The sequence below is a fragment of the Crocodylus siamensis genome, chromosome 4 (assembly GCF_052110815.1).
Source record: "Crocodylus siamensis isolate JL-2025a chromosome 4, ASM5211081v1, whole genome shotgun sequence".
Classification (NCBI taxonomy): domain Eukaryota; kingdom Metazoa; phylum Chordata; order Crocodylia; family Crocodylidae; genus Crocodylus; species Crocodylus siamensis.
The window spans coordinates 182455090-182468012 of NC_143398.1; the positions used below are offsets into that span (position 1 = coordinate 182455090).

The following is a 12923-nucleotide window of genomic DNA, read 5'->3' on the forward strand; positions in this document are numbered from 1 at the left end:
CCATTCATGTGGAAACAACCTTTTCTTCCTCCTGTTTTTTTACAGTAAAAAGTTTGCTGTGAAGTGGTATTGTCCATATAGTGAATAACTGTTCCTTGAGCAAAGTTTTTTTTCCTTCAGTTACGACTGAAAATAAGTGAACCAATTATAAAGAAGAAAAAAAGAAAAAAAGGGTTTTGATGGGAATTAACTGTTCTGTGGAATAGGACCAGGTAATCATACTGTACACACAAACTGTGCTGTCAATTGTCAGAATCTCTCCAACAGAAGTATTCTGACAAAAAGTGCTAGTAATTTTTTATCCTTTCTCTATATTCTGAACTCCACTGTATAATTAATATCTACCCTACTAATAACCTTGCCCCAGTTGCTTGGCAGGTGTTTCTGGAGTTCATGACCTCAGATAGCAAAAGTACGAGGAAAAAAAACAAACATGAATTGAGTTGTTTCCTAAGAGTGATCATTGACTAAGTGGTAGTGCAGAGAAATGGTCTTGATTCTGCTCTGCTAATGTCAAAGCTTTCTCTGGGTGTAGGTCTACCCTAAGCCCATGCTCCTCAAGCTCCATTTGGAGGGCTGAAATAACCTGTGGGCTTTAGGCTAGCACAGCAATGGATTTAATTCTCAGTGAGATTTGCTTATTGGATTCTGAAGACTCCATATATACACATGCATTATGCAGGTTAGCATATAACACGTGTGTAAGTCACTCTTGGACAGATATGCTTTGGACATCAGACCTGTTTGTATGTGTGCCCATTCAGCTCCTAGCTGGCTGCAAGTGGAGTTGCTTCTTCAGTGATCCAGAGAAAGAGCTGGACATCTGAACACAAAATAACTAATTTGTGCATTCAAATTTGCTCATACAAATTTAACACCTGACTCTGGTGTCTGCATACAACCATGGGGTATGACACAGGCTCCATCAAACCTGATGGGGGCTCCCAGTCACAGTATGCCACAGTACAGGGTCCCTGTACCTAAGGGACTCACAGCCCTAACACTAAAGACAAGTTTTACACTTTCTCTCACATTGGCAAAATCAGAGCATGGCCAGAATGTAAATGGTCACGTTGGGTGTGCGCCATTCTGTCAGAGCATGTTTGTCTGGGTTACACTGCCATGGTAGTCACATCAGCATGACAAGGCCAATAAAGGCAGGGAGAAAACGTTCTGGCCTGCCCCTGCTCTACCACTCTGCCAGCTGAATTCCTATACCACAGCCTTCACTGTTGGCTGCAGGGAGCAGAGAAAAGAACAGAGCTTGACTTTCAGACAGCAGGCTGCATTTGGAGTGCTGTGATGAGAAAATTCCTCTGCCAACTTGGATTTAATGGATGTCACTGGTGGAATTAATATAGAGCCAACTGATGCCATTTTTACAGCACATTTTCTGGATGTGCCTGGCCTTTAAACATGGTCACAGGAGATGCTCTCAAACCTTATCGCCGTATGGCTGGTATTGAAAAAGATGTCCTCTCTGTACCCACTCACAAGAATCCCCCAATCCTTGTGGTTGTGTGCACATGTGTACATAGATACACACACACACATCCCACTTCCCATCCAGTCACCTCATGGCCCTGGGACTGTTACAATAGTTACTAGTATGGAACTATTTGACCCCAGCACTCTCCTGCCATGGCAGGAGGTCAGACTTGATGATCTGCTCGGGTCCCTTCCAACCCTAGAAACTATGAAACAGGGGCCAGAAGACAGTAACTATGCCAGCTCAGCCAGACTCCATATACTGAAGCAGCGCCACAGGGTAGGGAGAAAATGGGTGTGGAGAGAGGTACTCAAGCAGAGCCTGAGAGCAGAGAAGGAGCAGGAGAGGAACTGGCTTAGGGGAAGCCAAGCTTGCAGAAACAAAGGTTTTTTTCAGAACTTGCATAGGGGTAGAGACAAACCAAGACCTTTGAGGGGTAAAAAGCTAGAGGGCACCAAGGTAAAGAGAAGAGAGCAAAATTGGGGTGCAGAGCATGAAGAAAATGCATCTTACAAAACCAAGCTGGACGATAGTGGGAAAAATCCCAGGCCTTCCCCTTTCTGGACACAGACAGGGAGCTACTTACTAGTTTTCTGATCCTGATCTGAGACTGCCCTACAGCGCCTGCATCTGTATGCAGCAGGCCAATGCAGCATGGAGCCCTGAGGAGGCCATGGCAGACAGTTTGTTTGAGCACAATAGCCAAGGTTATTGTAAAGGGCCAGTTAAGGCTATAAATCCTTACATGCCCAATTAGAGACCATGGGACCTAATTTTAACCATGGCGTTCTGGCCCAGATTTTCAAACCTCTTTTATGCCAAGTGCCTGCTCCCAAGAAGTAGAAATGGAGCAGTAAATCTTAAACGTGTTTTTTCCCCCTCTCAAGAACTGAAAAAAGTTGTTTTACATTTACAGATGATCTCTCAGTATCATCTCTATAAACAAACAGCCATGGGCTAGTTCTGGTTTGATAGTGGCTTTTGTTTGTATTTCTTAAGAAATAATCCATGCTTCCCTAACATTTATTTAGTTTTAACAAGTACTGTATACAATCAAAGGGCATATTTATACAACTAAGTACAACAAATTCTTTCTTAAAAAACCACTTCCGGAAAATCCCATGGTACCTGATCTTAAGTGTAAACTAACTAGAGAACAGGAACATCATCTCTGTCTTGGCCAGAGGACGGGGAAACACCGATACCTCAGAACTCCACCCCCTCCACCATGAAATGACACTGATCTACAAGCTGTCCATACCTGAATACCTACTGTATCTGACTGGCTTAAGAGGTCAACGTGACTGACAGCTGACCTCCATTATGAAATGAAACTTCAGGAGTGAATGGAGGGTAGAATATTGCCAAGTAACTTATAAAATGACTGACTCTCTGGACTGCTCTACTTAGCCTTATAGACCCAGTCAAGTAAAAGGCAAAAGATTCATCTGAGCACAGCTGCCCATCAACCTAATGTGTTTTAGATACAGCAGCTTCTGTAGCCAATGGCAAACATGGGAGGGATGTAATCAACATCCTGTCTAAGTGACTTTAACTCCCCAGCCTGAATCACCAGGTACCCACTGACAGATGAGTTGACTGGGGCTACCTTTCGTACAAGTTTAGAGCAGGACTTGAGTTGATGCCTCCAGATCCATAGTAAGACCCAGTAACAGCTCTGCCAACCTGCCTCAGGACAGCATGCATAGTTTTGCCTCACAAGTCTTCAAGGTAAAACCTATTAGAACTGGAAGATGAAGAAGCAGCGCCTGGGCTGTCATGAACTGAAGGGACTATTAACTTCTGAGCAATGCCAACGATACAGCTGTAAGATCCATGCAGAGATTTCTCCCATGATGTAGTCCAGGGGTTATCATCCTTTTTGGATCACTGTACACCCCAGCAGCCAGACACAGGGCAGCGCATCCCCAGCTGCAGAGCAGAGCAGATGCAGTGGTGCACAGCCAGACGCCGAGTGGGGGAATGCGGGGAGAAGAGGGCAGCCTGTGGCTGGATGCAGCATACCCCTGGTTGACAACCCCTGATGTAGTGCCTCTTTATGTGTGTAATGCACATATCTGTATGTGCAGGCTTATAACATTTACTTGAATCATGCTATGTGAGGGCCTGACACAGGGAAGCCATTGACAGAATTCCACCAGGCCTATGGCAGATATACAAACAAACCCTAACATTGCAAGAAACAGATATTTAAAAGGAGAAACAATGGAGAACTGTAAAAATTGCCCATTTGCTACAAAAGCGTAAATTAGGCTCCCCACCCTCCCCGTGCAACCTAACCCTGTGGGATAACACCGCACCTGTGACTTCAGTGGGAACTCAGCACAGCACTGGCCTCATCCTATGGGAATCAGCTGGAATTCATGCACCAGTAGAACAAAGCAACTCAGCAGCAGCAGTTGAGAAATGACACAGAGGGGCTTCAAGACAATAGAGGTCTGTCTACTGCAACGAGCCTCCTTTCTGCACTCTTACCTAAGTGAACCACACACCCTATATACCAGCCTCAAACATTTTTCAACCCTAAAATGTGTACTGGAAAAAAACAAGCAATCTTTGTTCATAGCACACCTGCTTTTTTCTCCCCTTTTGACTCCCTGCCCTATCTCCTTAGGCTGCAGTCTGTTCTCAGTGTCTGGTAAAAATCCAAGCAAACCTTCAGTAGTATAGCTAGAATCCAGGCCTACCCTAGTCTTGTAAAGACTTTACAAACCTTCTGGCAGAGTCAGGGCTCAGTTCACAGGATCTGAGAACACAGGTTGTGTCTTTATTTCTCTCATCATATTTGATGTGCAAATATTTAGCAAAATAATAAAATACTTTAACTTTAAAGATGAAAACAAAAAAAAAGTTTCTGATCCTTTTCAGAGATATGGGTGTGGAACCTACTTTCTGGAAATGTACAACCCTCAGAAAGAATCTCCCCATCTCTGTATGCTCTCAACAATAATGCAAATTAAATGCAAGATAAATATTCTGTGCCCACTGTGGCGGCTGAGATTTCACACCCAGAAGAGGCAGGCAAAACATGTAAAGTCTCAGTTCCCTAAGACAGTGAGTAGGGCTGTTTATGATGTCCTTGGCCTTAGACCACAGCTCAAAATGTTACCAGTCAGAATGCAAGGGTACATCCACATCACGGTGGCAGCAGCCCCAGCTAGGACGTTCCCAAGCATGTTGGTTCACCCAGTCCCAGTCACATGCTCCAAACTCAGAAGTGCAGCAGCGAAGCCAGCCTGGGATCACTAATACATCAACTGTCAAGCACATCAAAGACAGAGGTCTTGAGAGTAGCCCAGGAGGGATGACCCAGAGTGTCTGCATCATGTTTCCCAATTCGGAGCATACATGTGAGAACCGATGGACATGGCAAACTCAGGAATGTCTTAGCTGAGGCATGCTGTTGCTGTAATATGGCCATGGCATAAGTTAAAATATTCCCCAGCCTCTCCCTACCACTAATTACTATTTCTCACCAGTGTTGAATGAGGCAAAGAAGAAAAATATCACATACGTATGCCATTGTACCGGATAAACACCACCGGTTCAGAGAGCATCCCACTAACCCTGAAGGATGATAAGGCCAAGCACAGCCCAAAGGAAAATGGGAACATTTTATGAAATATTGTGACAGTTCCCCATAGCTCCCATAGCTGCATTCACTGATTCACACTAGCTAAGGATCCTGCTTCAAGACCACTAAAGATACTTTTTTTCTGTTAGATGCTACTCTGTGCCTTGGTCCAGCCAGTCTCTCAGTCAATCCACTGTGGTTTCCAGGATAAGCTCAGCAGGCAAATATTGTAGGCAAATAGTAAAGTTCTGCCTCTGGCCCTTTGCTGAGTGAATCTCTGCTTGGATCCTCTGCTCCCCTCATGCCCACAGATAGATATCAATAGGAGATCAGTCTCCAGCTGTATTACGCAAATCTGAGGCCACAGGCAAAGGCATTACAGTGAATACCCCAAATAGTAATAAATATCCCATCAGCACATGTGGCTACTGTGGGAATGACTAGGATGTGGTGCCTCACTGTAAAGCTCTCTGCCACAATGGCATTTCCTCAGATGGGCTGCCAGAGCTTTGATACCAAACGTCCCAAAGGAAGTCATAAAAACCTCAGCACTAGCTTCTAGTACAGTTGGGAGTCAACTTCAAAGTACATGTACTGCTTCAGCCAGCCCCATGCTGGTCTGGCTTAGCAAACCTCCCCTCTCTACACTGGCTCAGTCCAAGCACATTCAAGAAAACACATGACAGGTAAAATATCATTGTACTGTCCTGACAATGTGATCACCTTGGCAAGGCCAAGTAACTCCACAGCCCAGACATTTGCTGAGGACTGAATCAGATTTAAAGACCACTGTAGAGGCACGTGCACATTCTAAATAACAGCTTCAGTATTTTGCCAGACTTCAGCCTTGCAGAAGCAGGTCCTAGTGACTCACCCTATCCACTTCACTCATTACACCATCTACCAGCCAGCTTTTTCCTGGGACATTTCATTTAACCTGCTCACATCACTAACCTCTCAGGTGCAAACAAGCATTCACCCCATCTGGTCTCGGTGCAGGTGGGTTACTTTAACCTTATGGTAGAGGTGATATCTTTTATTAGACCAACTAGATTTTTGCAAAAAAATTCTTTATTTGCAAGCTTTCGGGCACAAAAAAAAAGAATTTTTTTTTGCAAAGATCTAGTTGGTCTAATAAAAGATATCACCTCTACCACAAGTTCTGATTCCTTTTGCCTCTAAACCAATACAGCTACAACCTGGATACCTTACTTTAACCTTAATATTCACAACCTTACTTTAGCTGCCTATACCTAGACCAAGAGCAGTGCATGTAGCAGTTCATCGCTGCTGGAATTAGTGTGTACAGCCATTTGCTGCTCCCAGGAGCTGTGTGGGGCGCCCAATGTAAGTAACTATCTCAAGCAGGCATCCACAATAAAAGCCATTTAATTCCCTTTGGATAGACACGCTGCTCTTCCTTAAATGGGATCCTCAGAGGAATACACCTGCTACTAAAAATTAGCTTTCTGCTGATGCTAATGGTGTTATATTTCCATATAGGAGCAAGCTTCTGAAAAGTAGCATTCACCTGATCCACTTGAGGTGCATCATAAATGCAATCAAAGTTATGGAGAGAGCCACTTTAGTAAGTAAATTCATTAGCTGTGCTCATAGCTCTTCCTTCTAAAATGACGGAATCATTCAAGGTCATGGTGACATACATAACCTTGGTTTTGGACTTGATTATAAAGCCTCATTGCTTAATTATTTTAATCAGGCTACTAGCCTTGTGCTGCATTTTCTTTATCCATGTGCCCAGATCTCAGAAATAAAGTCCAGCTCTTCAAGCACTCCATCTACCCCTAGAATTTCAGTTTCCATGCCACAGGTCTGTGGCTCAACAAAGTCAGTGGTGACACCAAACAACAAAAAAGAGAGGACACATTCATGTTTAATGCCACGGGCAACATCAAACCAGTTCATTAGTTCCTGTGCAGGGTCAGAGGAGTTTAGCGTCTTGATAAAGACTTTGGACAATCTGGACAATTTTACAGGGGAATCCAAAGATTCCTCATATCTTTCTCTGTGACCCTCTAGTCTAATACTGCCAAAGGTTTTCTGAAAATCAATTACATTTAATTGAATGGGAGTTGCCATTCTTTGCTTTGTGCAGACACAGCATGAAGACATGATCAGTACAAGAACAGACAGGACAAGAAATCAGGATGTTGTTCTAGAGATCTGCAAAGCCACTGAAAGGTAGATTCCGTTCAGAATATTTGCACTGAAAGGTTTCCTTGAGTCTGACAAGTGTGTGTGCTCATGCCAATTGTTACAGTCACTAAAATCCCTTTTCTTATAATGATTCTTTTTTTCCATTCTTCTGAGGTGGATTCTGTCTCCATGTTCAAGTGAGAGTCGTGGCATAATTTTCGAGTTCTCTTCGCTGCTTGCTTTGAGCTTACCTGCAGTTATCTCATCCTGGTTTATCACCTTATAGTTCTTCATTCCCTTTTCCCCCTTAGTATTACACATTAAAAGAGCAGTTCTATGTAGGAGTGAAACATGCCTTCTTGATCTGTCTCTATGGCTAATAACAAATATTGCATTTGTCCCTGGACAAGCTTTGCTTGTCTTTGTCCCAGACCAAAAATATCCCTGGATTGTCAGGAACACACATCTCCCTTCTAATCAGGGTTTAGCAAGCAGCTGAATGCAGTGCTGTTTTTCTGCCATTGATTCGATGATTCAGTCCCGGGATAACCATTCCGGCCCCATTGTGTTAGTACTTCTTATCCTGTGAATCTTTTCAGAATTTATCCAGGGACAAGAGACATGGATGTCTGAATGACTGCACTTTGTCCCAAGATAAAATGGTTTATCCATGGACAAATGCACCATCTGTTTGCAGCCCGTAACAACCATGCTTACAGGGTATCACCTGCAACTGAATCTGGAGCCTCTGATCCAAGCACGGCATAAACCTTGAACTGTAGGCTTAGCATCAATAACCACACTAACGAAGGTACTTACTCATCACATCATTCCACCCCTTATGGAGACTGCTGGCTGTCAGTCTCCACTTAGTTAAAACACTTTCTGTGTTTTAACTAAGTGGTAAAACATGGGCACAGTGCTAGTGCATTTGTATCTGTATCCACCCAAAGATACCAGCTGAGGACCAGTTTGTGGCAACATTTAATTAAGAAAAGAAATAGAAATAAAAGATTAATTTATCTCACTGAATAATATGCCTTAGCACAGCGGTGCCCAAACTTTTTGCCCTGCGGGTCGGATGGGGAGTTCCAAGCCACTCCACAGGCTGGATCCCGCTGCAGGGGGTTGTGCAGCCTGACAGGGGTGAGAATGGAGCAGCCCTGATCCAGATGCACAAGAAACAGGGAGGAGTGGGGTGCAGCAGCCCCAGTTTGGATGTGTAGGGGTGTGGGAAGCAGCCCAGCCCCGATCCTGATCCAGACACATGGGGATCTGCGGGGGTTGGCTCTGATCCGTACGTGCAAGTGGGAGGAGGGAAAGAAGCCCAGACCTGCTCCTGCTGTGCAGGCAATGGCTTTGGGCCACATGTCATGGCTCTGTGGGATAGATTTGGCCTGCGGGCCAGAAGTTGAGCACCCCTGCCTTAGCATGGTAAGCTGACACATGCTGGCCATCAGTTAATCATGTAACAGAGAGAAACCTGGAATTAAATCATGCGTGATCTGTGAAAGGTAATGGACATGAATCCTGCCTCCTTGCCCATCAGTACTTCATACAGTTCTTGAGCACAAGGTGTCCTGTAAGGGCCTGTGTCCCTTATGCCACTGAATTCATGGATACTTGATCTATAACATGATTTGTCAGCATTCTCTAGACCCAGATAAGGGTCTGGAAGAGGACAGCAATGCTTAAACAGTCTTAAACATCTCTCTGCCAGCAAGGTCTGATCCCTCTTTTGTGCGCTTCAGGACAGTTCAGTTGCAGAATGCTGCTGATTTTTGGGCATCCAATTATCATCTAGTATCAAAATCCAAACCACATTTGTTTTTGTGTTGCTATGTAGAAACCTTGTGCAGCTGGAATCTGCTTTCACACCCACGGTCTGCATTCCTGAAGCTAAGCAGGGAGCCATGCTCCAACTTGACTGATCCGGGGATGCTGCAAGTTAAATCAGCCACCCCAATGTGCACACTCTTCAGATCAAACCAAAGTAAACACCATTTTGAAAGAACAATGCTGGCACCTTCTGATCCTCCAGCTTCACAACGCAGTTACCCAACCCTTTCCCCTGGGAGTGGTGGCCCATGAACTGGCTCTACCCCTCTTCCATCTCAGAGAAATGCCCCACTGTTTCACTAGCAGCTGGGTGTGCTCTTTCCCCTGGCATTGCATACAGTTCAGAGCAGGTCTAGATGACACAGTGAGGAATGGCAATGAATGCTGGTTTCCTGGCTACCACTGCTGTTCCTCTCATCACTGATGCAGTGACAGTGAACCAAAGAAAGATCTCGCAAAAAGGGCCGGAAAGCAATCCAATCCATCAGATAGCTTTGCTGTTTTCTTTCTAGTTTCTCTGGTTGTCATCAACTCCTAGTTGCAGTATGGACAGTGCATCATCTGACCACTACGCAATAAGGCAACTCAGGCATACTACCTTGAGGCAGAGGGCAAGCGCATCCCTCTTACTGCACAGCCAGCATTGACAGCAGCACAGCCTTCCTCCCTTGGGGGCTAGCTGGGCTCTTCACTTCCAGCTAGCTGTCCCCTGTGTTTGCACTTCAAAAGACTCCAAAGTTGGCATGATTTGTGCAGAGGAAGTATAAAGGGCAGTAACAGCCAGACATGCTTCTCTGCTCCCATGACACAGCCCCAGTGCAACACTGCATGGTCTGGGCTCCCCGTGCTGAGACTATGCAGGTGGCTATTCTCAGAAGCATTGCCGCCTCCTCATTCATTCCTCCCTTCAAAACTGCAGGGACTAAGGCATAAGGTCAAGTGAATCCTGGCAGCCCTCCTGTACCCTGCTTCCTGCCTGCACTGCATGGAACTAGATGGTTATGGGGGTGGAAAGGTCAAATGTAGAAAACATGGAAGCTCAACTCCTTGGCAAAACCCAGGGAAAAGGTGCTTGTGTTATGAATGCCCCTGCCCTGCACGGTCATGGAGCTGCTGGCAGACCCAACGGAAGATGCCCACTAGGACAATCACGCCCTCCACCCCCCAGAGAATTATTGGTAGGGAACTCTGGCCGACACAACCTGCCTGGCCCCTCCCCTGGGGTCACTGTAACCTATGGCAAGGCAGCCCCAGATAGGAAACCAGTAAGAGAACAGAAACAGTAGTACTATTATCACTCACAGTCAGAAACACTGATTGTAAGGTGCTAAGGCATACTTAATAATACACTTCCTCACAGTGGTTTGAAGGTGGCTTCAATGGGTTAGTGGTTTTAAGACACACTTCTTTGCAAAGATTTTTCAACTGTTCCCCAGAGGCAACTAAAACCTCCTGACTGGTCAAATCTGCCCATGGATTAACTTTATTGTCATGCATTGCAGTTTTACCTCCAAATAATCAATTTATCACTGAACACTTAAACGCATCTGAAGTTCCCACTTGGGGTTTCCTCCAGAGTGGTAGTTTAAAAGGAATGGGCTTCTCAGGAAGGCAGAGCTGAATCATATACTTCAAACAACCTTTTGGGTATTAGCCTTAGACTAGAAGCTTAACCAGGGTGGTTTCTCTTATAGCTTCATCTAAATCGGCAGTTTTTTCAATGGTGATATCTCAAGAGGAGACTAAACAGTCACCTGACCCCCAGCTATCTTTCCTGCTTGGTGCAGAGGGCTGGACCCAATGATCTTCCAAGGTCCCTTCCAGCCCCTTACAATCTATGAATCTCTGCTAACATGGTGTTATTGCTGAAAACGCAGGGTTTTTAAGACTGAATCAAAATAAATTCACACTTCAGGATCTCAGGAATTCTACAATTAGTTTTGGTGATATCCATAATGCTGCCTCATGTCACTGGCCGCTTTCCACCCAAAAAGTGTGTGTGCCTCTGGCCCAATCAGCAGAGTGTCTGTTATAATATACAAACACAGCCCAGCACATTGTTACATAGAGATCTAAGCTGCAGACTCTTCCAGCTTACACTGGGAGTGTCCCTGGCAGCCTTAATGCAATCCTGGCTCCTCTGCAAAATCACAAGCGTCAGAAGCAAAGAGGAACAGACATTCGCCTATTCACAGTAGTCAGAAAGAATCTAGTTTTTTGCTAGTCAGTAAGCAGCAATGACTGTGGAATTCCCTACCCTGCCCCGCCCATCACTTGAGCATAGTTTGCCACTGGAGTTTTGGAAATTCAAAGAGTTAACCACCTATACTGCTGTGGAAACCAAATGATCATGGTCCTTTCTTCTGGCATTGGCTCTGCTGCATGCTCCAGGCTGCACAGAGAGGCACAGAGATGTCAGCTGTGATCGTTCTACAGGCGCTGGGCTCCCCTGGTAAGTCTCAGGACAGAGCTCAGCGTTTGGAGCTTCGGGGAAAAAAAGCATTTTGGTTCTGTAATCCCTTTTCTAGGGGTTACTGCTATGGGCATGCTGAAGACCCGTAGGGAGTCCCATTCTTCTCACTTCTAAAGTTCAGCTCCACCAGAACTGGACACTGTTTCAAAAATGGTCTCACCAGAGGTAAGGTCACTTTCCCCCTTTCTACCTGCTGTTTCCTCTTTATATAATTAAGGATTGCATTAGCCTTTTTTTTTGCCCCAGTATGGCACAGACACTTCACACCGAGATAGCTGCTGGGTTGACACTATTTAACGAGGCAATTTCAGATCGCTCATTAACAATAACATGTACTCTGCACAGATTATTGCCTTCATGCAGATTATTGCCTCAACAATCTTTCTTTTATGTGCAAACTTCACCAGAAAAGACTGTCCAGACCACTGGTTAACTTACTGTGTAGCTCTGAACTAAGAGCTGATCCCATTAAAAACAGCCAAACTCACTGATCTCTCACCCTTAAAAAAATGACATTATTAGCTTGAAAGGCTATTTTTAATCTGATCTGTTCTTGGTTAGTCCCTGTTTAATGTATGATTTTTTTAATGGAAAGGTCAAATGCCTTGGAGAAATCCAGGTATGCTGTATCAACACAGCTACCTTTACCAATCAGATGTATTGCCTCCTATAGAAGCTGTCAGACAAACTTGGCTTTTATCTTCCATACAACCCTGCTGACTGGCATTATTTATATTTTTTAGCTTCTTCTTTCTTGATATGAGTCCTAAATTAGACACTGTGAGGATCAACATCCATCTATCCCACCTCCGTTTACAGTGAGACAGTCAAATGGCAAGTTTCTACATAAATGGCAGTCGCCTCAAAACTCCCATGAGTGCTGCCAATAATCACTAAGGCTAGTAGCTGGGAAATTGCAATCAGTGATTCTAATGACAGATGCTGGGGAGAAGCACTTAGTATTTGTGTTAGCACCTTTCTGAAACTCTGGATCCACTAGCAATGTACAAGCTCCTCTGCAACAGTTGTTTTAGGGAAGGGAAATGTCCTTGTCATTTAGAAGAAAAGTCTAAATCACTCTATTTTCTTTTCTACTGGTTTTTCTGACTTTATTTCCTTTGTTTTCCAAACAGAACAGGTTCTTACATCAAACAAAGGAAACAAGCCTAATTGTATAAAACACATTTATTCACCTAAGTGGCATGGCACTATTGAAGACTGGGTCCAAGGCTCATTTCAGAATGTGAAACATTAACATCCAGACCCACCAAGGGCCAATGCAGAGTCTGCAGGAATCTGAAAACAAGCTGTTGTTCATCTGATGAATTGTTAACCTTTTTGTTTCCCTGGGCAGCTTTCCTTCCCTCTTC

At 44.6% G+C, this 12923-nt stretch overlaps 1 protein-coding gene across 3 annotated transcripts in view; it reads right to left on the minus strand.

Annotated features, from left to right (window-relative positions):
- The window catches only part of COL18A1 (collagen type XVIII alpha 1 chain), a 209137-nt gene that overhangs the window by 52200 nt on the left and 144014 nt on the right, over window positions 1-12923 (minus strand). The window lies entirely within an intron of this gene.